Below are 24,523 nucleotides of genomic sequence, written 5' to 3'. Positions count from 1 at the left end.
TTACTGGGATTGCTTCAAGTTTTTCTCCATTTAGTTTGATGTTGGCTACCAGTTTGCTGTATATTGCTTTTACTATGTTTAGGTATGGGCCTTAAAGCCCTGATCTTTCCAAGACTTTTAACATGAAGGGGTGTTGAATTTTGTCAAATGCTTTCTCAGTATCTAGTGAGGTGATCATGTGTTTTTTTTTTTTTATTTGAATTTGTTTATATAGTGGATTATGTTGATGGATTTCCCTATGTTGAACCATCCCTGTATCCATAGGATGAAGCTTACTTGGTTATGCTGAATTATAGTTTTCAGGGATTTTTGGAATTCATTTGCAAGAATTTTATTGAATATTTTTACATCAGTGTTCATAATGGAAATTTATTCTTTTTTGAAGGGTCTTTGTGTGGTTTGGGTATGAGCATAATTGTGGCTTTGAAGAATGAGTTGGGTACTATTTCTTCTGTTTCTATTTTGTGGAATAGTTAGGAAGGTATAGGTATTATATCTTCTATGAAAGTCTGATGGAATTCTGTACTGAACCCATATGGACCTGGCCCTTTTTCTTTTTCCCCCCTTTGGGAGGCTTTTGATGACTGCTACTGTTTAGATGGTTTATTGGTTTATCTGATCCTGATTCAACTTTAGTACCTGGTATCTGTCCAGAAATTTGTCCATTTCCTTTTGATTTTCTAGTTTTGTTGAGTATAGGCTTTTGTAGTAGGACCTGATGATTTCTTGAATTTCCTCAGTTTCTTTTGTCATGTCTTCCCTTTCATTTCTGGTTTTGTTAATTTGAATACTCTCTCTGTGCCCTCTAGTTAGTCTGGCTAAGTGTTTATAGATCTTGTTAATTTTCTCAAAAACCAGCTTTTAGTTTTGTTGATTTTTTTGTATAGTTCTTTTTCTTTGTACTTGGTTGATTTCTGCTCTGAGTTTGATTATTTCCTGCTGTTTACTCCTCTTAGGTATATCTGCATCTTTTTGTTCTAGAGCTTTCAGCTGTGCTTTTCAAGCTACTCTCTCCAGTTTCTTTTTGGAGGCACTCAGAGCTATGAGTTTTCTTCTTAGTACTGCCAATCCTACATCTGATAGAGGGCTAATATCTAATATATCCAAAGAACTCAAGAAATTTGACTCCAGGGAATGAAACAAACCTATTAACATGGAGTACAGAGCTAAACTAAGAATTCTTAACTGAGGAATACTGAATGGCAGAGAATCCCCTAAAGAAAAGTTCAACTTCCCTAGTCATCAGAAAAATGCAGATCAAAACAACCCTGAGATTCCACCTCACAGCAGTCAGAATGACTAAGATTAAAAACTCACGTGACAGCAGATGCTTGGGAGGATGCACAGAAAGAGGAACACTCCTCCACTCTTGGAGGGATTGTAAACTGGTACAACCACACTGGAAATCAGTCTTGCCATTCCTCAGAAAATTGGACATAGTGCTACCTGAATACCCAGTTATTCCACTCCTGGGCATATACCCCAATGATGCTCCAACATATAATAATGACTCATGCCCCACCATGTTTATGGCAGCCTTATTTATAATAGCCAGAAGCTGGAAAGTGCCCAGATGTCCTTCAGCAGAGGAATGGATACAGAAAGTGTGGTACATTTACTTAATGGAGTACTACTAAGCTATAAGAAACAATGTGTTCATGAAATTTGTAGGCAAATGGACGGAACTAGAGACTATCATTCTGAGTGAGGTAACCCAGTCACAAACAACACACATGGTATGCACTCACTGGTGTGCAATACTAGCCCTAGAAAGCTCTGAATACCAAAGAAAGAATTCACAGACGTTATGAAGCACAAAAGATGGAAGTCCAAAATGAGATTGCCTCAGTCCTTCTTAGAAGGGAGAGCAAAACACTCATGGGAGGAAATACAATGTCAAATAAGGGAGCAGGGATTGAAGAAGAGATCATTTAGAGGCTGCCTCACCTGGAGATCCAACCCATATGCAGCCACCAAACCCAATTGGTGATGCCAAGAAGTACTTACTGGCAGGAACCAGATAGAGATGCCTCCTCAGGGACTATGTTAGAGTCATATAGATACAGCTGAGCATGCTTTCAACTAACCATCGAACTGAACATGCGGACCTAAATGAAGGTTCTAAAGAAAGGACTGAAGTAACTGAAAGTGTTTGCAACCTCATGGAAAAAAACAACATTATCAACCAACCAAACCTTCCACAACTCCCATCAACTAAAACACAAACCATTGAGCACACATTGAGAGACCTATGGCTCCAGTTGCATGTGTAGCTGAGGATAGCAGAGGCTTGCATCCATGTGAGAAGAGTTCTTTGGTATAGAAAGGGAGTGTTTTCCCAAGTTAGTGGAATGCCAAGGCAATGAAGTGGAGAGGGTAATTAGGAGGGAGTGCACCTTCATGAAGACAAGTTGAGAGGGAGGGCCTATCAGAATGGGGTGGGGGAGGGGGATAACATTTTACATGTAAATACAGAGAGCATCCGATTAAAAAAAAAAGACATTGAAGAAGACACCCGGAGATGGAAAGATCTCTCATTCTCATTGACATGGACCTGTTGGATTAATATAATGGAAATGCCCATCTTAATAAAAGCTGTTTGTAGATTCAAAGCAATCTCTATCAAAATTCTCAAACAAGTCTTTATATAAATCGAAAAAAAAGCCTTCAATTTATATGGAAACACACCCACAAAAATACGATAGCTAAAACAAGTATCAATAATAAAATAATTGCTGGAGGTATCACTGGCCATGATTTCAAGTCAAATTATAGAGCTATAATAATTACAACAGCATAATATTGGCTTGAATCAGACATGTTTATCAAACTGAACACAGAGAAATAAATTCAAACACCTATGAACACTTGATTTTTGATGAAGAAGGCAGAATACACACTTGAAAAAGAAACCATCTTCGACAAATTGTGCTGGTTTAACTGGATGTCTGCATGTAGAAGAATGAAAATAGATCTGTATTTATCACCCTGTGCAAAACTCAAGAATAAAGGAATCAGAGGCCTCAACGTAAAAGCAGATACACTGAATCTGACAGATGAGAAACCTGGGTGTTGTCTTAACCTGCTTGGCAGAAGGCAACGCTCTGAGCAGGACTCTGATAGCACTGGTACTGAGACTAACAATTTATAAATGGGACTCATGAAGCTGAAGAGTATCTGTATGGCAACAGACACAAGGGATCTGATGTCCTCTACTGCTACCGAATATGAGCAATCACACACACACACACACACACACACACACACACACACACACACACACACACACTTAAAAATAATAAAACAAATCTCTTAAAAATAAAAAAATCCAAAAAATATCATAATACCACTAATAGAAACTCCAACAAATCTAATCATGACCTACTATCTTATATAGGAGAACATTCAATCCACAAGAAGAAGAAATATTCACATTGATAAGGGAGAACATGAAGAAACACTTTCCAGAAAACATAGCAAACCAATAGAAACAAGCTGCAATTGAATTTCTCCAGCATAGGGTACAAATTTCAAAGTTTTCTTCATCCTCCACAGAAATTTTAGGGAAAATTGTAGAAAAAGGTGCACAGAGTCAGATCCTAATCTATTTTAGTTTTCATTTATAAGTTTATTAAGTATGTCTAATACCTTCTGTGAATGACAGGCAGATGAGTTATTTAATAAAGAAACTGATTTTATTGTGAAAGACCACTGGAAATGGTATTACTTAGAAATGAAATTTGACCTTTACTATTTGAGTGGAAAGAAGAAAAACTTGTCTGATTTATCTGAGAAGTTATCTTTTCTTTGTCTTCTGAAAGTTGTGACTGACAACATGTGGATTCCCATGATGCTAAAAACATTCATGACATCCATGTTTCCTACAGTGAACTGGTGAGTCCAGCAGCGTGTGAACACCAGACTATACAAAGGGAGGAGATTAAAGCTGTGAACCCACAGTACTTTATTGACCTGGGTCCCCACATTAACCTGATCTGATCCTGTAATTACTATGAATAGAATAGGGCTTATAGTTCTCTTTTAAAACACCCCAGGCCTTTTTATTCTAAGAAGAGATTTTCTCTTCATGTTCTTTTCTCCCTTCCAGATTTACAGATTTGTAGCAAGAAGGAATGAGTGTGGCTTTTCTGGCACACTGGGAGAGAAAGATACCTAATGCTCACTGGCAACCAGTAACATAATTCAAAATGTATACTACTTTTTTAAAAACTTAACCTAGTTTTGTCTCATATTTCTAAATGTGCAATTTCCTCCTGTCAGTCATAAGAAGTAAAAGTGATAAAGCTTGTTAACTATAAGAAAGATTTAGTCTGAAGCTTCCAGAATTGTTAAACCATGATAATTATGTAGTAGTATTTGCTTATCCTTTTGAGGAACACACATTTGAATTTACAGTAAAACCATCAGATATTTCAACCTCAGCAGAATGACAAATAGTCAGAAGTGGATATTTGAGCAATGCATAGCTCTATAGTTAATAGATGTTTTATTTTAATTTGGAAAAACAGCTGCAGCTACCTGATAAGATATATTATGAGAATAAAGTAAGACCTGATTATTAACAATTATAATATCAAGTAATTGCAAGTAGTGCTATAATCACTTTACATTTAAAGATGAGTTATTGTTTGTATGTCATTAGCTGAGTTGAGTGTTACAAAGTAAATAGGAGTTAGGTTGTGTTATCATAAAGTCTGTAAAACATTATAAGGTGGGGCTGGAGAGATGATGGCTCAGCATTTAAGAGCACTTGCTGCTTTTCAGAAGATCTGAATTCAGTTTCCAGCACCCAGGCTGATCTGGTATTCTCCTCTTGCCTTTCATGGTATCTCCATAAACATGGGACTATAAATACACAAACACACATGCACACATAAATAAAAAGAAAGTTAAAATTTAAACATGAATAAGTGTTCCACTTCTGTATTGATGGCTTTTTATTCTTACTGCTGCAATGTGAGGGTGTAGATAGAACCCTTGATTCTTCAGATTTGATATGCACATTACCAGAAGCAGAATGGCTGTGTGAATCTAGGTCAGACAGAAATTCACATGCAAGAGAACTTTCCCTGCATGTACTACGTTCAATATGTCATGTGAGAGGGCATTTGGTGCAATTTTCAGAAACACACTATTTGTCAAAGTTATTATCGTTCTAAGGTGTCAGCAGGAATTACTTTTCCAAGAATAATAAAAAATTAACTTATTAAGAGAACAAATTGTTAGTCAAGGGTTTTTGAAGTAAATATTTAAAAATTAAGTATAGTTTAAGAATTTTGAATTATTAAGTAATACTTTGATAACTAAAGAATTTTTGATAAGTGAAACAATTTTGGTTCTTTTTAAAGTTCCAGTTTGGGGCACTTAATGTATGTCTCACAGAGTATTTGCTATCTGAACATTGTTTTAAGCTCTTTGTTGTAATTTCTTTTCATCTGAATAAAGAGAGTGTTACAAGTCAGCTTGAATAAACTGTCAAAAAAAAACTCCTTGTATTTTCCTGAGAGTATTTCTATCATGATTCTAAAACATGAGAATTTAAGATTGTATCAGGTAGTAGATGGCCAAACAAATTTGTTTTCTTGTATTCATCATGAGAACTTCAGTACTTCAGAAATTGTATGTGCATAAAATCTAGCTAATGATGGATTCCTTTGATTCCATTTTAATATCCGAGGCTTTAATATTTACAAATATCAATGTCCCTAATGGCATCTTGAAAATGTATCAGGTTAAAAGGAAGGAGTTAGGAATTAGTGACATTTGGAGCCTGTATGGGTATGTTTTGTATTTTGTATGTGACTGGGTAGTGAATGTCCATCTTTATGGTAGCTATTTTTATATTAGAATGAAAAGCAGTCAGAAACAGTAGGACAGATTTCATCTGCAGGATTAAAAAGTATCTGAACATAAAACAGATTGATATCATCTTATTTTAGGACAGTAAGCATAAAAATATATAGCCATTGATTTGCTATAAGTGAGTTGAATTTTCTCTCCTGGTGGGCTTTTCAAACCTTTAGTTGCTGTTCTTAATTTTGCTGCGTGAAGATCATTTTTGTCGTTCTTTGTTAAAAGGAATTTTCCATAAAAGCCAACAAAATCAACCTAGATTCTGTTTACACAAAAATGTTGATAGGTTTGGGTCAGGATTATATCTCCATTCAGTTGATTTAATTCATACTGGGCTCTATAATGACAGAATGGATGGTGAATGAGAGGGGGCACTATAGCTTGCGCATGCAGAAAGGATTTCATCTCAAATACATGAAAGGATAATGCGACAGTAATCAAGAAGGATCCTCAGCAAAGGCAGCATGTTCGCAAAGTTCTATGGGCACAATAGATACCAACGTGTACATTTTCTCCTTGTCTTTTGGTAAAAAATAAGTGGAGAGAAAGGCACCAGTTGGAAGAGTAAATGAATGCTCAAAGAAAGTCTTTGCAAGCACCTCTTAGAATGCTCACATTAAACCAGAAACCATTTCTCACTTAAACCTCCTTGTCTTACTAAAGAAAAGCTAAAACATGATTCAAAAGTTTAAATCAGACAGAAGTAAAACCAAGTAGCATGAGTTTAAATGGTATGTTTTAAATGTAATCACCGTTGTATTTTCATGCCCCAAAAGTAAGTTTTAAACAACAAATTCTGTTTCTTCTACTCATTCCCAGAGTCAGTTACTATCAGTATCATGTTGGGTTGGAATCTATATTGAGGACTGACAAGACAGTGGGGTTGACTGTGACTATAATTTTGACACTTGCTTTTAGAATAACATTGGTTTATTATATTCCTGTCTCTTCCTCAATATAAAGAAATTAGTGAATATTTATGTTGACAGCAATGTGATATACAACCCTCAGTTGTGAATTTCTGTTTTTTCAAATGTGTTTACAGGTTTAAATGTAGGTATGTCTGGATTCTCAAACCAGCATATACATTTAACTTCCCTGAGTCAATTCCATTTTATTTTCAGTGCTGGACATAGTTCCATATCTTTGTGCATGCTGGAATTTTACAATCAAGCTTCAGATGCCATTCAGCTACTTTCATCTTAGTGCTGAACTTCATCTATATTGAAGTTTTCTCCGTATCCATATTTAGCTGTGTTTGTGTGCATGTGCACTTGGACACCAAGTTAGCCATATATTTTCAAGAAAAATCTTTCTTTAAGAAGATGTGGCACAGATCTGTGTTACAGTATGATCTGAAGGGGTATAGCTGTGCATTAAGTAGCAAAGACCAGAGAATAAAGATGATGTCTTGACCTTTTGTGAGATTATAAACACAGCTTTTAAGCTTCACCTGTCTGCCAAGAAATCATATAAACTTTACAAAACAGACATTATTATTATTTCATAATTTAAATAATATTTAAATTTGCCAATGATGGTGTACTCAATAAAATGGAAGTTGGAATCTCTAACGACTTCCTTTGCATGTACCTGAGCTGTACCTGCACATTTTCACAAAGACCTGAAACAGATAAAGAATTGCAATTGAGAAAAAAAACCCCACAGTCTTAGATGTAATAAAACAAAAATTCTCAAATGATTAAGAATCAATTGAGTGGGACATTTGGGTTAGCTTCACATTTTATATCCTGGCAAGGAATGTATGTGTATTATATTTAGTAGAAAGACCTTGGGCAGCCATACTGTAAGATTCTCATACCTAGACCAATATAAGTGGCCCGTTGGATGCAAGTTCTGCATACACATTCTTCCACTGGCAGGCCAAAACCAAACACTAGATATTGCACAACTAAATGTTGTTAGAAGACAGAGACTAAGAATTGCCTGAGGATTACAATATATTTAAAATATAGCAAATGTCCTCTTGCAACCACCCATACATTATCAGAGAGAAGAAAGTAGGTGGACATTGGATTGTTGACACTTTTCAACTTCTTTATTTTCTATAAAGTACTTGTTCCCCAAATTTTCTCAACAACAAAAAAATCATATTTATATTTGTAGTTTTGTATTTGAATTTTTGGTTTCCTTGACAGTACAGAAAATACAGAATACAGAACAACATTTTTCTTTTTTTTAATTTTTTCAATTTTATTGGATATTGTCTGCATTTACATTTCAAATGTTATACCCTTCCCCCTACTCCCCTACCTCCTCCTCCTCAACTTGCTTCCATGAAGGTGCTCCCTCTCCTAATCTCCCTCTCCACCTCAGTGCCTTGGCTGTTGATGGTGCTGTTCTTCCCATGAGGTTGCATCAGCTCCTTCAGTTCTTTCTCTAGTTGTTTCCTTGGTTTTCTTTACCTTGTTAAGTGGTCCAAGGCTGGGATGATAAGACAGATATAACAGATTAATACTGCTGTGAGAAAAGTTCATTGTTACCAGAGACACTTTTTAAATTCTGGCCACTATGTAATTTCTATAGAAATGGATGAGTTAAGGGAGAAGATTTCAACCACAAGGTGTTCAGACACTTCAATGGTTCATTATAATTCACACGAAATAGTGAGGGGTTCTAGTTCAAAGCCTAGCAAGCCAAATTATAATAAATGCCTTGTAAGTATTCATATTGTAATTGACAGTTGCAAATGCCTATGCATTTCTAGCAATTCATTCAAATATGTATCAGAAGAATATGAACGTATCAGGAAAAAAGAAGAAACATCTTATGCTTCCTTATCCAAAAGTCATCTTTTCTTCCCAGGCATTTATTACCTTTGACCTTTATAGTACCATTTCTCAAAATGTCCAAAAAAAATCTAATTGTCAGAAAACAGTGGAAGAAGTTTACCTTTTAAGAGCTTTTAGAAAGTGACATGGATTCTTCAAGCAAGTTCCTTACACAGAGAACACATGCTGAAGGCCGACTCTAGAATGAAGACAGCGTGAATAGATACACTGCATGGCTCATAGTACAGACTGCATTAGATGGCTCCATCCTAATAGTCAATGGAAAATACACATGGAGGAAGTGTGTCTATAAGAGAAAGCGTTATGGTGACAATGGTGAATTTATTAAGTAGAAAATGACATTGTGATTTACTGAGAACCTTCCCTTGCTTTTTGTAATTGCATATTGATGTTTCCTGAGGTGAAATGCCATGATACTTACAGCTTAACCTTGAAAGTTTCTGCATAAAAAAAAGCTGGACTTAGTTGATACATTACACTGCAAAATGCAGCCATTTTTAACTAAGAAAGAGGACAAATGTGACACAATGCTAATAGTTGGATTCAGTGAAAACATAGCAACGCTTATTATCTCAAGTTTCTCTATAACATGAAAATTCATGAATAATATGGAGAAGAGATTACATTTGTTTCTTATTTTCATGACTTGTAGAAATAAATTAGCTGAAACTTGGATATTATATTCAATGTACACAGCTAATTCCTATTGTTTAATCCAAACATACCCTTCTCATTCACAGTCATGGGATCTAGTACTCAAATTATCCAAAATATTGCTTTGGATTCATGTCACTTTTAGTGCAGATAGCATTCGCATCTCATTCATCAGAAGCCCACTTAGCAGAGCAGTTTGAATCTACAACTGTAGGAGTATATTTTGTCACATTAGCTAGAGTAGCTTCCATTATCATGAAACTCAAGACTACAGTGCCTTGATTAGTGTAGCAATATCAAATTTGGATTGCATTATTTCTTCAAGTTGCAATTTTATGAAAGAATATTTATTACAGAAATCAAACTGTACCACTTTTCAGATTAATATAATATGTATTGAAAATAATCATTTCTTAAATCACCCAATATGGCTTTATATTTTTGTTGGAGTTGAAAGTGTTTGGCTTTAAATCCTGGTTGGCAAGTTTGCATTGACTCACAAGTGTTCTCTGCCTGTATAGCACTGAGCCATGAGCTGTCAATGAACAGGCCATAAGATTCAGTCAGTAGGGCTGTACAAAATGCCCCTGTTGTGTCTATGAACTTGGGTATTTGTCAGTAAGTTATCATATACTCTGACTTAAAGATTACATGACAAGAAAATATTAAGGACATAAAATTTAGGTTTTTTTTTGTTTCCCCTTTTTTTCAAATAGGCTTTGAAAATAGTACACTTAATGTTTTCTGGATTTGTGTATAACAACAATCTTAGCAGGCGCTGCTTGCTTGGGGCTGTATTGGTGGTTTCATTTTAAGGGTTCCCTCTCTGACTCTTGAAACATGAAAAAAATTGCATCCAAATGAAAGAGAGCAACGTCTATAATGGGATGTTTGCTTCTTGTATTTTACTGAATTAAAAAAATATTTGCAGCAATATATACTGTGTGGTGAAAAATGAAAACATGGAATTAACAAAATCATTCTAATATTGAATAATAAAACATTCAGAGGATTTTAAATCTATGAATTGTGCAATTATATATCTACTTAAAGATCCATTAAAATGATAATTGCAAGTTTCTGGAATTGTGTGTTATATTTTAATCATGAACACATTAATGTGATGCTTTTTAGCTATTGTTAAACTCCACCTTGCAAGTATGTCTAAGAGAAGCTTATTAGAATGTATAGTTATGAATTATTGTTGGGTGCTATTTTACAATATAAAGACAACACAACAAATATCAGATATATACATGTGTATACACATTGACAGGTTTTATACATTACTATTCCATTTAAAAACACTTTTTTAGACATATATACATGAGACCTCTGTGATTCATAATACAAACATCAGTGATTATTGATACATAAATACTAACAGCTTCTAAAGTTTTCCAGTGCTTATTTCATCTTAAAATAGCTATATTCAGTCATTTACATAATTTCCAGTTTTTGATCAGTGTTTTATTATGTGGATTATTTTAAAGTACCAAGAATAATAATAAAATGTGACCATTTTACATCACAGAAAAAAATATGACAGTATTTCTAGAACATGAGCCAACATAGGAAACACTTCTTTCTTGTTTGCCAGTGTGTCATGAAGTTCAGAAAGTGGATACCAACATTGCTTTGTGTAGCATACTGATGTTTAGTAGTAATCCTTAGGTTTCTATAAACAAGAAATTGAACTCTTAAACTAAATGTATAATTTTTTGTGATGTTAACCTCATATCTGAAAAAATGTAGCAAACTTACCTTAACTCATAAATGATTCCTACAGTAATAATACTGTGTTTATGGATTATGAGATCATAGTTTTATGGCGTAAATGTATTTGATAATATTAAGGACTCATGCATCACCCAGGCTTATCACAACCAGTTAAAAAAATTAGTCTGAAAGAAGAGTCACTGATAATTTCCTATAAACTCTGTCCCTGGGTTTTCGGTTTAAGTACTTTGCTTTGAGTTCACATGCTGTAATACTTCCGTTTGATGAGATGAGTTAAGAATAAGGGCTTAAGATGGCTTAACTAGCATTTCTGCTTACATTTGAAAGACTTGGATCAGTGTCATTGAAGAAATCTTTGATGTCTATTCTGATGCAATTGAAAATATTAGAAATACAGATCTACAGAATAGGGGTCTTGCTTGGCAAGATAGGTTAATTTATATTTTGGCTGAGCTGCTTTTTTCAGACAAAAATTTCCATGGACATTGATTTTTTTCTCTTGTTGACATTAAATGAGAAAGCAAAAAAATAATTTTTGAAAGCCTACAGTTCTCTACGTAAATGAGTCAGACTTAATTTTAATGGAAGTGAAACATAGTCAATAGAGGCAAATTAAAACCATATAATTTTGTAATCTTAGTTTAGCTATAATTGCAGCAATAAAACAGTGGAAAGAATAATTGTGGAACATATGTTTGTGAGTGACATTATCTAGGTGACTTCCCCTTTATGGCAGTGTGCTGTCCTATTTGGTTCCCCCTCCCTATGTATTGGAATGACAAACCTGCAAGCCTGGAGTTAATGCTGATTGCAGCAGCTGCTTACACATGGAGTCTCCATAGCAACTGCTAAGGTTGCCAGGCAACCATATTCTTTTAGGGACAGTGAAAATGCCCAAAGGGTTACTAAAAATACATGGGGCAAAATCTGAAAATTTCTTACTACTTTTAGTGGTTATAAAGAACTATGATACAAGTTGAAAGCACAGGTCAAGCAAATAAAAACCTAGCTCTGACCTTTCAAAAATTGCTTGCTGTTGCTTGAAATCTCAAGGTTTATTCACAGAGATGACTTTAGATCGATTGTAAAATTGGTAGCTTATGCTAGCCAGCCCTTGAAGACAGGAAGATTCAGTATGGTGCTATTGGAATTCTTCATGGGGTTAAAGGTCAGTAAAAAGTCATCAATGCAGTATTGATTGGCTGGGCTGAAAAATGCCCATGTTTACACCTTCTAACTGCTTAGGATTGCGTACCAAACCTTTAGTCTACTCATGAAGCCTTTAAGCATGCTCTGGAGTAAAGCATTCAGTCAGCAAATGTGACATCACTTCAGTAAGCTCAGCTGTTTCTGCAGCTTTCTATAAATAGTGAGATAAAAAACTGAAAACTATTGCAGGGAGTTTAGCCAACCAATTTGCTTACCCAAATTATTCAAGATAGGTTAGGATTCTGGTTTTTGAAATATGTAGTTATCCATGTTTCTCAACATAAATTGCCTTAATAGGAGAATTATATTATACACATACAATATACTTATAATAAACAAATGTTATGACAGCCTCACTTTTAAATGATATTATAAAAATGTATACTGGCTAGCATCCAATGGAGGACGCAAAGCCCTCAAATATAATCACTCATGTCCATATATTACAGATTCTCTGAGGTCATCTAAATTACTATTTTAGAAAACATATTAGCAAATAATAATGTATCATGAAATTAACATTATCATCAAATAATAGGGTTTTAAAAGTGAGTAAAGCAGAAATAGATCAATTAATGCTTGGAAATGACAAGAAGATAGGATTCATGTACATTTTATTTAATCATATTTCACATGTAATCAGACATTTTGTAATATTTCTCTATGCAATTTTCTCTAAGAGAACTTCATAGCTGCATTTTGGGATCAATTAAATTACTTACAAGCATTCTGAAATTTCTGATTATTCATATTATTCCAAGTAATATTTTTTTGTGTTTGGGGCATTTTAAAATTTCCTATGTATTTTGTATCAGGGAAATTGAAAGAAGTTACACTGAGGTTTTAATAATAGAATATTACTTCTTCAAATAGGCTATACAGACCTTATTAAAATCAATTAAAATATGCTCTCCAAATTTTACAGAACAGCTAAATATCTCAATCAAGTTAGATGAGGAAAGGATTACATTGCTCCCATACTTTAAATATACAAGCTGAACTAAAATGTGAATTGTGTAAACCTGGAGTGTAGAATGAAGCTTCCTCAGTTTGAAGCATCCTTGAGAACAACAAAGCACAGCCATTTAGAGGTAGAAAGGCTCATTCTACGTACTGCTAATTTCTACTTTTCCACTGTTCCCTTTTTCTTTTTGCTGGTGCTGTTTGTGTTTTTAAATAATTTCATCCTCTTGGGTCAAAAAGATTATAGTTGGCAATCCAATTTTATTGAAATTTGCTTGTTTCTGAAAATGACTAACAAAACAAAATAGTAGAATAAAAATATGAGTGTAATTCTCTTTTTAAAAGCCTACAGCAGATAATATATTGCTTTCTTTTACAACATAAATAGATGTTACCTAGAGTCCAACATTAGTATATAGTAATATGAACAAAAATAAAGTACTTTTTAATAAATATATACATTAAATATGTGAAAATTGAATAACCATTAGAATTGATACGAAAAAATTAGAAGCATTTTAATTGACATTATTTAAACAAAGTGTAAATATGTTCTTGTGAATAATAAAATAAGCATCATAAACCATCTACAGAGAGAGCTTAAAGTTTTCATTCCACAAAGCTATTATTTCATAAGGTGCATATCTGTGAAACAAGTGGAAACATGATATAATGGGGCAAGTTCGATGAATGTAGCTAGAATTTTTATGTCAATGTCTTCTTTATCCTAGCATTTAAAGTGCATTGGAGAAAAGTCTACTAGTTTTGTGACTATTTTTTTTTCTTATACCTGTTTGCAATACATTTAATTTAACTTCTATCAATTTTTTTCTTATTCAGTTTAACACTTGAATCTTAATACAGGACTTCCTAATTTACATTCCATAGCCCATTAGGAAACTTAAGGAAAGCAGCAGACACGATTTATTGCTTTGATAGTCACCACTTTCTTTGAGTATATGGAAATCTTCAAAATAATCCAGCTTTTTAAGGTGATAATAACTTAATTTATTGTGAAGAACCATTCTAAATCAGCCAGCAAAAAAAAAAAAAAAAACATTCTATAGGTTCTATTTGAAAAAATGAACACAATAAAAATGAATGGCTGTGGTTAAAGCTTTACTTAGAACATCCCTACTTGTTCATTTGGGCCCAGGGTTAAAATTACATGTACTTTTGAATATCATTTTATTTGCTGTCATGTGCATTTTAAACTGAGTATGTAGTAGTTTGGAAAATAAATTAATAAGCAGGCACACATTTGTACAGAAATAAATTTAAATGCATTTAAAAATAATTATGTGATTTGTTTGATCTTAATTTAGGTCACTGTGTCTTGGGGTAAAGCCATCAATCTTGAAAGAAAATTTGTTAAGTTTTTGTTTTAGGACAACAAACCATAAAATCTCATGAGTAATGTTGGGAAAAAAAAATAAACTGGATTGTACATAGATTGCTCTTTACCCAAGATGCACTTCTGTCAGCAAGATTCTGAATAGAGACACACCTGCTAGCTAGCTGATAACACTCAGAGGTCATTTCATTGAAGAAACTGTCAGCCAGGAGATACTTTAAAAAAGCCACAGACAAAAAATCATGACCTGTACTGTTGAGATGAAAGAGGTGTAAAAGCAGAAAGGAATTGTTGATAAGTGCACATTCCTTTGTACCACTACAAACTTTTCCATGTAAATTCAACAAAATAGGGAAGAATGGGAAAGAATGTTTCCCTCTACAGTAGAAACAAATTAGATTGTTCAGCTGCACACTTGGCACTCAGCCAGAAGAGTCGTGTGCCATGCTTGTTTGCCTACCAGTGCTGCTTAGATTGGCAAATGCCCATGCAGTTTGAAGAGGGCAGGCAGATGACTGGATGCCTGCCAGGAAGTGTGTGGGACTGATGCCACTGCTGGACTCCATAGCCTGGTAGGAAAGAGGAGTACAAAGGCATTCAATAATCTGAATGTCCCTTTGCTTCAAGAGAGTGGTGCCAGGCAGCATTTAATGAGAGATTGCTTTGTTACAAAGTCCTCAACATCAAGTGGGCTGGTGAGCTCATTAACCTGACTGCAGCAAATAAAAAAAGGCACACTCAGAAGACTCCCATGATAGCCTACTCAATAGTGTAAGAGCTCTTTTGCTTCCTTTATGGTGATCCATTAGCAAGCAGCAGTGTAAACACCATAAAGCAAGCCAGGTTTCTGATTGTTCAACTAAAGTCTGTTTCCCCTTGGGGATTACACCACCAGTTGATATAGAATTTTTTGTCTTAAGGTTTCTATCCACTGTATAATGACCTTCTTTGCAGTGAAGGGTTTTGAGGTTACTCTTAACAACACTGCTCCAGTTAAGAGGACATGAACTGTTCAGGTGCCTACAAGGAGATAGTAATGTTGGACACAGAGAAACGAACCAAAGAGTGAAGTGTTCCCACGAGGAACATTTGTCTTGCACATAGAAGCTCAAATCATGAACAGGTTGTACTACTTTTCTATGGTCTCTTTAGTTTGACCCTCTTTAGCACTTTAATTTGTACATGACATGGGATAACCCTGAAGTAGGGAGCCTTCTCCTACTGACGCCAGACCAGGCAGTCTTGTGCTATATATGTGCCAGGAGGCTCTGACCAGCCCCTGTATGCTGCCTGGTTTGTGTCTCATTTTTGGCTGGCTCTCAGGGTTCCAGGTTATTCTTATTAGGGTGCCTTCCTCTTGAGATTTTTCAATTTTTCTCCAAATTTAATCATAGGGGTCCCACCCTCAGTCCAATGGTTGGGTTTAGGTATCTGCATCTGTCTCGATCAGGTATAGGTTGGACCTCTAATAGGACCTCTCTAGGTTCCCACCTACGTAATAGTTTCAGTAATGATGTCAGGCCTTGGTTTCTCCCCATGAGATGGATGCCAATATGGGCCAGTCACTGGACTGCTTTTCGCTCCGCTTTTCGTTCCGTCTCTTCTCCATTTTTGTCCCTATAGTTCCTTTAGACAGGCACTATTCTGGCTCACAAGTTTTGACCGTTGCTTGGTAACCCTGTCTCCCCACTTGAGGCCTTATCTATCTACTGAAGTTTTTTGATTTCCTTCTTCCCACTGTTGGCCTTTTCAGCTATGGTCACCCCCATTGAGTTGTGAGAGTCTCTCACCTTCCAGGTCTTTGGTATTTTCTAGAGGGTTATCACCTACTCCACTCCTCCCTGGGCTACATATTTCCATTCATTCTGCTGGCACTCTGAGTTTGTTCCCTGACCCCCTCCCATACCTGATCCTGTTCCTCTTTTCCCCTCCCCACCCCCCTTCTCCCATCGATGTCCTCTCTCCCTCTGCCTCCTGTAATTATTTTCTTCTCACATTATAAGTAGAATTGAAGCCCCCTTATTTGGGTCTTTCTGCTTGCTAAACTTTTTGCAGTCAGTGGGTTGTATCCTAGACAACCTGTACTTTTTGGCTAATATCCACTTATTATTGAGTACTGAATATATATATGTAGTTTTGGGTCTGGTGTAAGTCTGATAGGTCTGCCTTTTTATGTTACTTTGTCTTTTTCCCTTCCATCTTTTAATATTCTTTCTTTGTTCTGTGCATCCAGCATTTTGGTTATTATGTGACAAGAGGATTTTCTTTTTTTATCTAATCTATTTGGTATTCTTGAAGGCTTCTTAGACATTTATGATCATCTCTTTCTTTAGGTTGGGTAAATTTTCTTCTGTGCTTTTATTGAAAACGTTTTCTGATACTTTAAACTGGGAGTCTTTGCTCTCACCTATGTCTATTATTCTTAGGTTTGGTTTCTTCATTGTGTCCTGGATTTCTTGGATATTTTGGGTTAGAAGCTTTTTATGCTTTGTATTTTCTTTGAGCATTTGCATCATTATCTTTCATGTTATCTTTGAAACCTGAGATTCTCTCTTCTATCTCCTGGATTCTGTTGGTGATGCTTTTGTCTGTAGCTCTTGACCTCCTTCCTAGGTTTCCTATTTCCATTGTTGCCTCTCTTTGTCTTTTCTTTATTATTTCTACTTCCATTTTTAGATCTTGGACTACTTTGTTCAATGTCTTCATCTGTTTGCCTGTATTTTTCTGTATTTTTTAAAAGTGAGTTATTTATATCTACCTTCAGAGTCTTTATTATCTTCATGAGATGGGATTTTAGGTCAGCATTGTGCTTTTCAGGTGTGTTGGGGTGTCCATGGCTTGGTATAGTGGGAGCCAAGATATATTGGTTTCTGTTGCTTTTGTTCTTGTGCTTGCCTCTTGCTTTCTGGTTATCTCTGGTGTTAACTGGCCTACATGTCTCTGTCTGAGCACTTTCTATCATTATCACTATTAGTGATATCACCAGAAGTGATAGAGTACCCTTTTGGACTCTAAAATCCTTTAAGTCCATGATCTCACAAAAGCAAGCTATAAGAAATGACCCAGTAAGCATGTTAATAAATGCTTTCTAGGCAACAATAAACAGGGATCAAATCTTTGAAAAGAATAAGTTTGTTTTTTAGTTCCCATAGTATTCTCTATTCAGGACACTCTGTTTTCTTTTTGTTTTTACATCATTTTCAATATTATAGCATTTGCTTTAGTGTTAAGTATACCTAGTCAAAGAGAGGTGGTCCACCAGGGGGCAGCACCACAGGATCGGAGAGGTTTTGAGGTCAATAAGATCTAGGTGTACATTGACTGCCTGTGTGTGTATTACTTCTCCCATATCCACCTTTGTCTCTGTCTCTGTCTTCATTTCTGTCTCTGTGCCTCTCTCTTCTCTCTCTCTCTCTCTCTCTCTCTCTCTCTCTCTCTCTCTCTCTCTCTGTGTGTGTGTGTGTGTGTGTATGTGTATGTGTGTGTATGTGTGTGTGTGTGTGTGTGTGTGGTGTGTGCTCGAGTAATTCAGAAAGTAGAGGTAAGGTAGGTTTTCTCTGAAGCACTATTGTGGCACTCTGCAAAACAACACTGTATTGTGCCCCACAAAGACATCTTTATCCTTGAATACTACCTGGTACTATATGTTCAATATCCTCAGGTCTGAGAGAAACTAGAAAGATGCTGAGCATCCCTGAAATTTCACATCAAAGAATCAAATGATATTACTACACAGAAGACCAGCATGTTGAGGGTTTCAGATTAGAGTAGTGTGGAGTTGGGGGAAGAAAATTCCTGTTAATTCTGGTATAGCAAGAAGAGACAGTCCTTATTCTGTTAGGCAGAGAAACTTCATTATGGCAGATCAGAGACAGAGAATCAGCACAGAATTATTCATACTAATATGCAGTGATCCAGTATATTAAGTGTCTTCTCTTGGTTAGGTTATAATTCACTCTGATTTGGTGTCCAACTGAAGCCAGATGCCTTCACCATAATAAATCTGAATTTTAAAAACTGATATTTATTTATTATATGTGTATCACAGTACCTGGTCAGGTGCTCCCTCCTCATTCTACATGGGTTCTCGGAATTAAACTCAGCTCATTAAGGCTTGGAAGCGAGTGCATTTACCCACTGAGTCATCTTTATGGCTCATGAATCTAGATTTTCTTTTAAAAGGCACATACACTTAACACTGTACCTTTATCTCTACTTTATTCTAATTTCCTTGGCTTGGCTAGGGCTTCTTTAGAGGTATAAAAAGGTAAGAAGAGTATTTAAGGTGGTAAAAGACTACATTTGCTCGAGTCCAGGCCAGCTAACAATAGTGAAGTAAATGAATCCATTATCTTCCTATTTAGAATGTATTCTTTGGGTCCAAATGAACAAGCTCATGCTCTGAATACACATGTAAAGTGAAGTAGAAATGTCATGATCCAATCCTGCCAACTCCTTTTACTTCCCACACAAGTCAAGAATGGGTTTGTAATCTCACATTTTGTCCTCCCTCATTTCAAAGCCCTTATATTGCTCTGTCGTCTCCTTTCATGAGACTGCATGTCACGCTTGCTTTGATTATTAGCTGCTTTATTTGCATGTGTGCTTATTCACAATAACCTTCTTGGTACAAGATGCAGGCTTTGCAATGGAATTTGTCAAAAGTAATGCTTTCCATTTCTAATTAGTGAACATCTTTTCTCAACTTGAATTTTTTCATTTATTTTGTGATTGCAAGGCTATAGGTATTCCCTTTCTGTTTTTTTTTACTTTTGCCTGCATATATTTTATGCATCAAAATGCATGCTTTTGAAGTCTCTAAGTCAATTGGTATATATATTAGATATTTTATTTTTTCAACAAGTTATACCACAAAACATATTTATTCAATATGTAATATGTTTTAATTTTTTAGAAGACACAAAATAAGTTATTTTTAATCTAGGTATTCATATAAAATAATACATAAACACATTTATATATAAAACAGCCATAAACTTACTGGGTTCAGGCCCCATGATTTTATGCTTATTAGAAGCCTTAAACTATTTTGCTCAGTGTAGCTCAATGATTTGTGTAAACCTTGATTTTCACTCCAAGAAAATATATAATCAGGAGCTAAATTATTCTTCATGCTCTGACTTTAATTTGTGAAGTTCATGGGATGGTTGAACCACAGGATAAATCACTTTTGTAGATTATATAATGTTAAATGCCAAAAATGTGCCACAGATATAACACACTTGGTAAAGTGCTTGCCTAGCATGGAGAAAGCTCTGGGCTCAATCTCATCACTGTATAAACAGTAAGCTGGAACATACCTAAATTCTCAGCAGTTAGGTAAATGCAGGAGAACCAGAATTTTTATGTTCTTCTTTTTATATATAAAGTATGGATCTACCTGAGATATATGAGGGTCTGCCTCAGTAAAAGGATGGATGGAGGGATGAAGAATAAAAAGAAAAAAGGGAGGATGGAAAAAAGTCATTAAATCTATTCCTTTTTTGGCAGAATGCCACAGGAGAGAGCTTAGTTTTGCTAAACTATAAACGTCTTTTAAATTTCACTTACAAAGACAAAACAACAACTAAAATTAAAGCAAAAAAATTCTTTTGTCCCCAACTCTCTTTTGGTATTTAACATTCTTATAACAATCTTCAAATTATTAGTCATTTTAAAAGTTATCACAATATGTGATGCAGTCATTGAAGCATTATAGGCCATTCATTTATAGGAAATCACAATGTGTGAAGTGAGATATGGTGTGTCTTTTTGGGCCAAAGGAAGCACTCTAACTTGGGGCTATAAATGTAGTTAGGACATTGGGTGTAATACTAACTCTCACAGAGTCAAAATCCTGTGTGTCTCTTGGAATATGAAGGTAGTTTCTATCCAGTGTCTGATGAATAGCTATCAAAAGAGAAAGGGAAAACCTATTCATATGCATGTGCTAAGATAATCAATTCTGCTGAAGCATACGATCAGAAACTTATCAGTGTAAAGCAATTGAGCTATTATCTGCAAATATGGGTCCATTAGTCAGTCTCATTAATGAAGACGCCAAACTGAGGCAGGGAGCGGACAATTTTTCACAATAACCAGTTTGTTTATGTTTTAATCCTATTTTTGTTTGCAACACCAAGAATTTTCAATGGCCTATTAGAAAACAATTTATTTTATGTGTAACGAAAGTTTTACATTGTTCAACTTGGCAAAAGTTGGGGTTCATTTTATAATTCTTTACCCCATTGAATTAAGTTGCAAAGTCTTCATATGTAGTGGGTTGTATTATTTTCCCTTTAAGAAATTTCTCTCAGAGAGAGACAGTCTTTTCAACCCTCTTACATCAAAACAAGTCCACCTCAGTGCCATCTCCTACTGTTATGACTGAATCTTGAAAACAACATAGAATCACCGGGTCATACTTTAGGTCTGTTATGATCATGGCATTGTCTAAAACATCTCTATATAATATATATACTTTTATATTACAGATATTAATATATATGGTCATTCAGTATTTTGTGCAGTTTCTTTTGTCTATAACATGAAAATTCATACTAGAAAAAAATGTAGACATTACCTTTTCTCTTTCATAAATATAGGCAATGAGTGGTTTATTAATTTTACACCAATTTTAAAAATATTTATTTATTTATTTGAGACATAGTCTTTCCAGTTTTGAGATTATAGGCATTGTATAACACCACACCAAGCTCTTCCTAGTCCTCCTAGAGCTTTCTAAGCTTGAAGAGTTACTCATCATAAGACACCTCTGTATACCTACCACTGTATACTTGCAAAGGACCTTTGAGTGGGAGGAGAGTGCATTTCAGCCTGACCTCTGCCTCTTAGAGCTTAGTTATCATTTATATTTTCTGAGTCATTGAGTAACATGAATAAAAGTCTATAAATAGTAACTCCTCCTTTCTAATTAACTTCAATGTAGCAAAATGGATAGAGAACTTTAGGGCAACATCAATTAAGCTATTTACATTAGCACCTAGAATGCAGCAAACTTATATAGAAATAATGCCATTTGATTCTCAGATAAAATATCATTATTACTTTTTCAAATTTTATAGTAGAGGAAGCTAGAATTTAGAGAAATTATTAAGTGACTTCACAAATATAAAACAGGAAAATGGCATCAAGACTGGAACCAGAAACCTGTTTTTATACTCTGAAGTATGATTTTCTTTGCTAAATTATATGCAGAATAATGCAAGGCATCATTTCAATATCTGGCACATAGGTGGCATGTTTCAATAGTTCCTCTCAAACTAGGGTACATGTAAGCCAGCTTGAGATTTGCTTTTGTCAGAGCAGAGTCTGGATCAGTAATGGTAGAGCAAGGCCTGAGCTGAAGTTCACACAACACAACACGGAAGAGTCCTAAGACTCTAGTGCAAAGACCACATCTGAGTAGTAAGGGGCGTTTGTAAAACAGGCGGGAGAAAATCTCAGAAGCAGCGATAGCACTCTAAAAAAACTGACATTTAACTGACTTAATGGAGTACTACTCAGCTACCAGAAACAATGACTTTATGAAATTCTTAAGAAAATGGATGCATCTAGAGAATATCATCCTGAGTGAGATAAACCAGTCACAAAAGAACAGACATAATATGCAGTCACTGATAATCGGATACTAACCCCAGAAAGGTCAGAACACTCTAGAAACAACTCACAGACTATATGAAGTTAAAGAAAAACCAAAGGCCAAAAAAAAAAAAAAAAAAAAAAAAAAAGAAAGAAAGAAAGAAAGAAAAGAAAATGAAAAACCATTATGCTTAATCTTTACACACCAAGGAAACTTTGACTAATTCCAGGTTACATCTTGTTTTATACATTCTTTATGCTCATTGTAACTAGTAAGATCTTAATGCACACTATCAAACCTTTAAAAAAACCAAGTGCTGACAAAAATGTATTCATATACTCTTATGCAAAAATGCTTAAAATCTGTACATTTATCTTTGTTTTATAAAATAAAGTTGTTCAATTAAAAAAATAACAATATTCCAGGTTTACAACCGTTAAAAATAAATATTTCAAAATTCTGAAAAAAAAAGGAAATTTGCAAAACAAAATGAAGCGCCAAGCAAGCTATTCAAATAACAACAATGAACAACAAACCACTGAGACCAGATTTGAGATTATGACTTGGCATGGCAAAGAAATCTGAGCAAGAGTATGGGTATTATACAGGGGCAAGATAGGTAACAGGAAGCCAGAATTCAGATACTGACTGGGTTAAAAGTCCTTTAATTTAAGCCCAAAACTCATTGGATTGATTCTAAGTGCAAAAGACATCCACTGTAGATTCCTGGTAGTTTTCTCTTAGAATATACATTAGAGCTAATACTTATGCTATGGTAACTAGGGGGATTTCAATGCATGCTATCGAACCTCTAAAAGAATTGCCAAAATGCTTTTAAAAATCTGTACATGTATCTCTTTTTTAAATAAAGTTATAAGAAAAAAAAAGAGATTTAATTATTTAGCAGTTGGGAAATAGTCTCAGTTAGGAAGAACATTTGTTCTTCAAGCACAAAGATCTCAATTTAAGTCGCTACAAATTGAAGTGTGTGTGTGTGTGTGTGTGTGTGTGTGTGTGTGTGTGTCAAGGGTAAACCTAGAATGGTTTACTGTACCTGTATCCCCACTGTTGCATTGTAGAGATAGGTGGATCTCACGACTTTGCTTCTAAGTCAGTGCAGCCAAAATGGAGAGCTTTGGGTTTAGTAAGAAACTTTGTCTCAAGCCAATAGACATGGATGGATGGAAGAGGGACATCTGATGTCCCATAACCTTTACAGATGTCTATTTGTATGAGTGCACAGCATGGATAATCACACACTCAAGAGCAAGTATCCACACACTTATATGTATTTAACACACACAGAGAAAAGTAATTTGTAATATTGGGCATAAGACAAGAACATTGATCATTTTGGATATTTGGCATTCAACTATAAAAGCTTCAACAATAAGAGGGGAAACACAAAACAGCATATTATGTGAATGTTTGAGGGGTCTGTGCAGCCATGCATTAAGAAGTAAGAGAGTGGGGGCGTGAATACTGATGCTAATGCTGTCATCTTCATGTATTTCTTGTGCTGCTGATAGATCCCAGATTCCTGTCCATGCCGGGACAATGGCCTACTTACCACTGAACTGTATCTGCTGTATTACTAAAAATGTTGTTAGCAAATATATGCTACCATTTACAAGCTAAGGAGACAGAAAATAAGTTTCTTGTGAAGAAACACATGCTACTCATTTTTTTTTCCCCAGAATGCACTCTCTTTTCCCACTGGTTCCATTCTTTCTAAACTTGTACTTGAAGTACACACTTCGTCGATTACATTTGATGGATTGTAGAGTGAAGGCTTGTAGTGGGTGTAATGAGTAAAGTCATTACTAAAATAAGTTGAGAAATGAAGATGTTATATTGCAATTATTTGTTTATTTGTTTGTTTGTTTGTTTTGTGTGAGTGTGTGTTTCTGTATATGAGCTCATGCACCATGATGAGCATGTGACAGTCAGAGAACAACTTTCTTCCCAGAACCCAGGATTTTTGATTTGAGCTGTCATCATTAGGCTTTAACTGTTGATGTAGCCTGCAAACAACTGGATTGTTATTTCTATAAAAAAAAAAAAAAACAGAAAAAAAAATGCAATGATAAGTTTGCACAGATAGGAAACGTTATGCGTTGGTCTATTGTTAGCAGATGTTAAAGCAAAGACTTGAGAATAGTGAAGACACTAGGTTGTGATTATAATGTAAAATATTAATGTAAGATGCCAGAGATTACACTGACTTGATCCACAGTATATGACACCATACTGATGTGACAAAACCTTTCTGAGTAGGGCCGTGGAGGAAATTTAGTTCATATAGGCTTATTG

Source organism: Micromys minutus (assembly GCF_963924665.1).
Source record: "Micromys minutus genome assembly, chromosome: 15".
NCBI classification, from domain to species: Eukaryota; Metazoa; Chordata; class Mammalia; order Rodentia; family Muridae; genus Micromys; species Micromys minutus.
The sequence above is the reverse complement of the archived record's forward strand: the minus strand, read 5'-3'. Positions refer to the sequence as shown.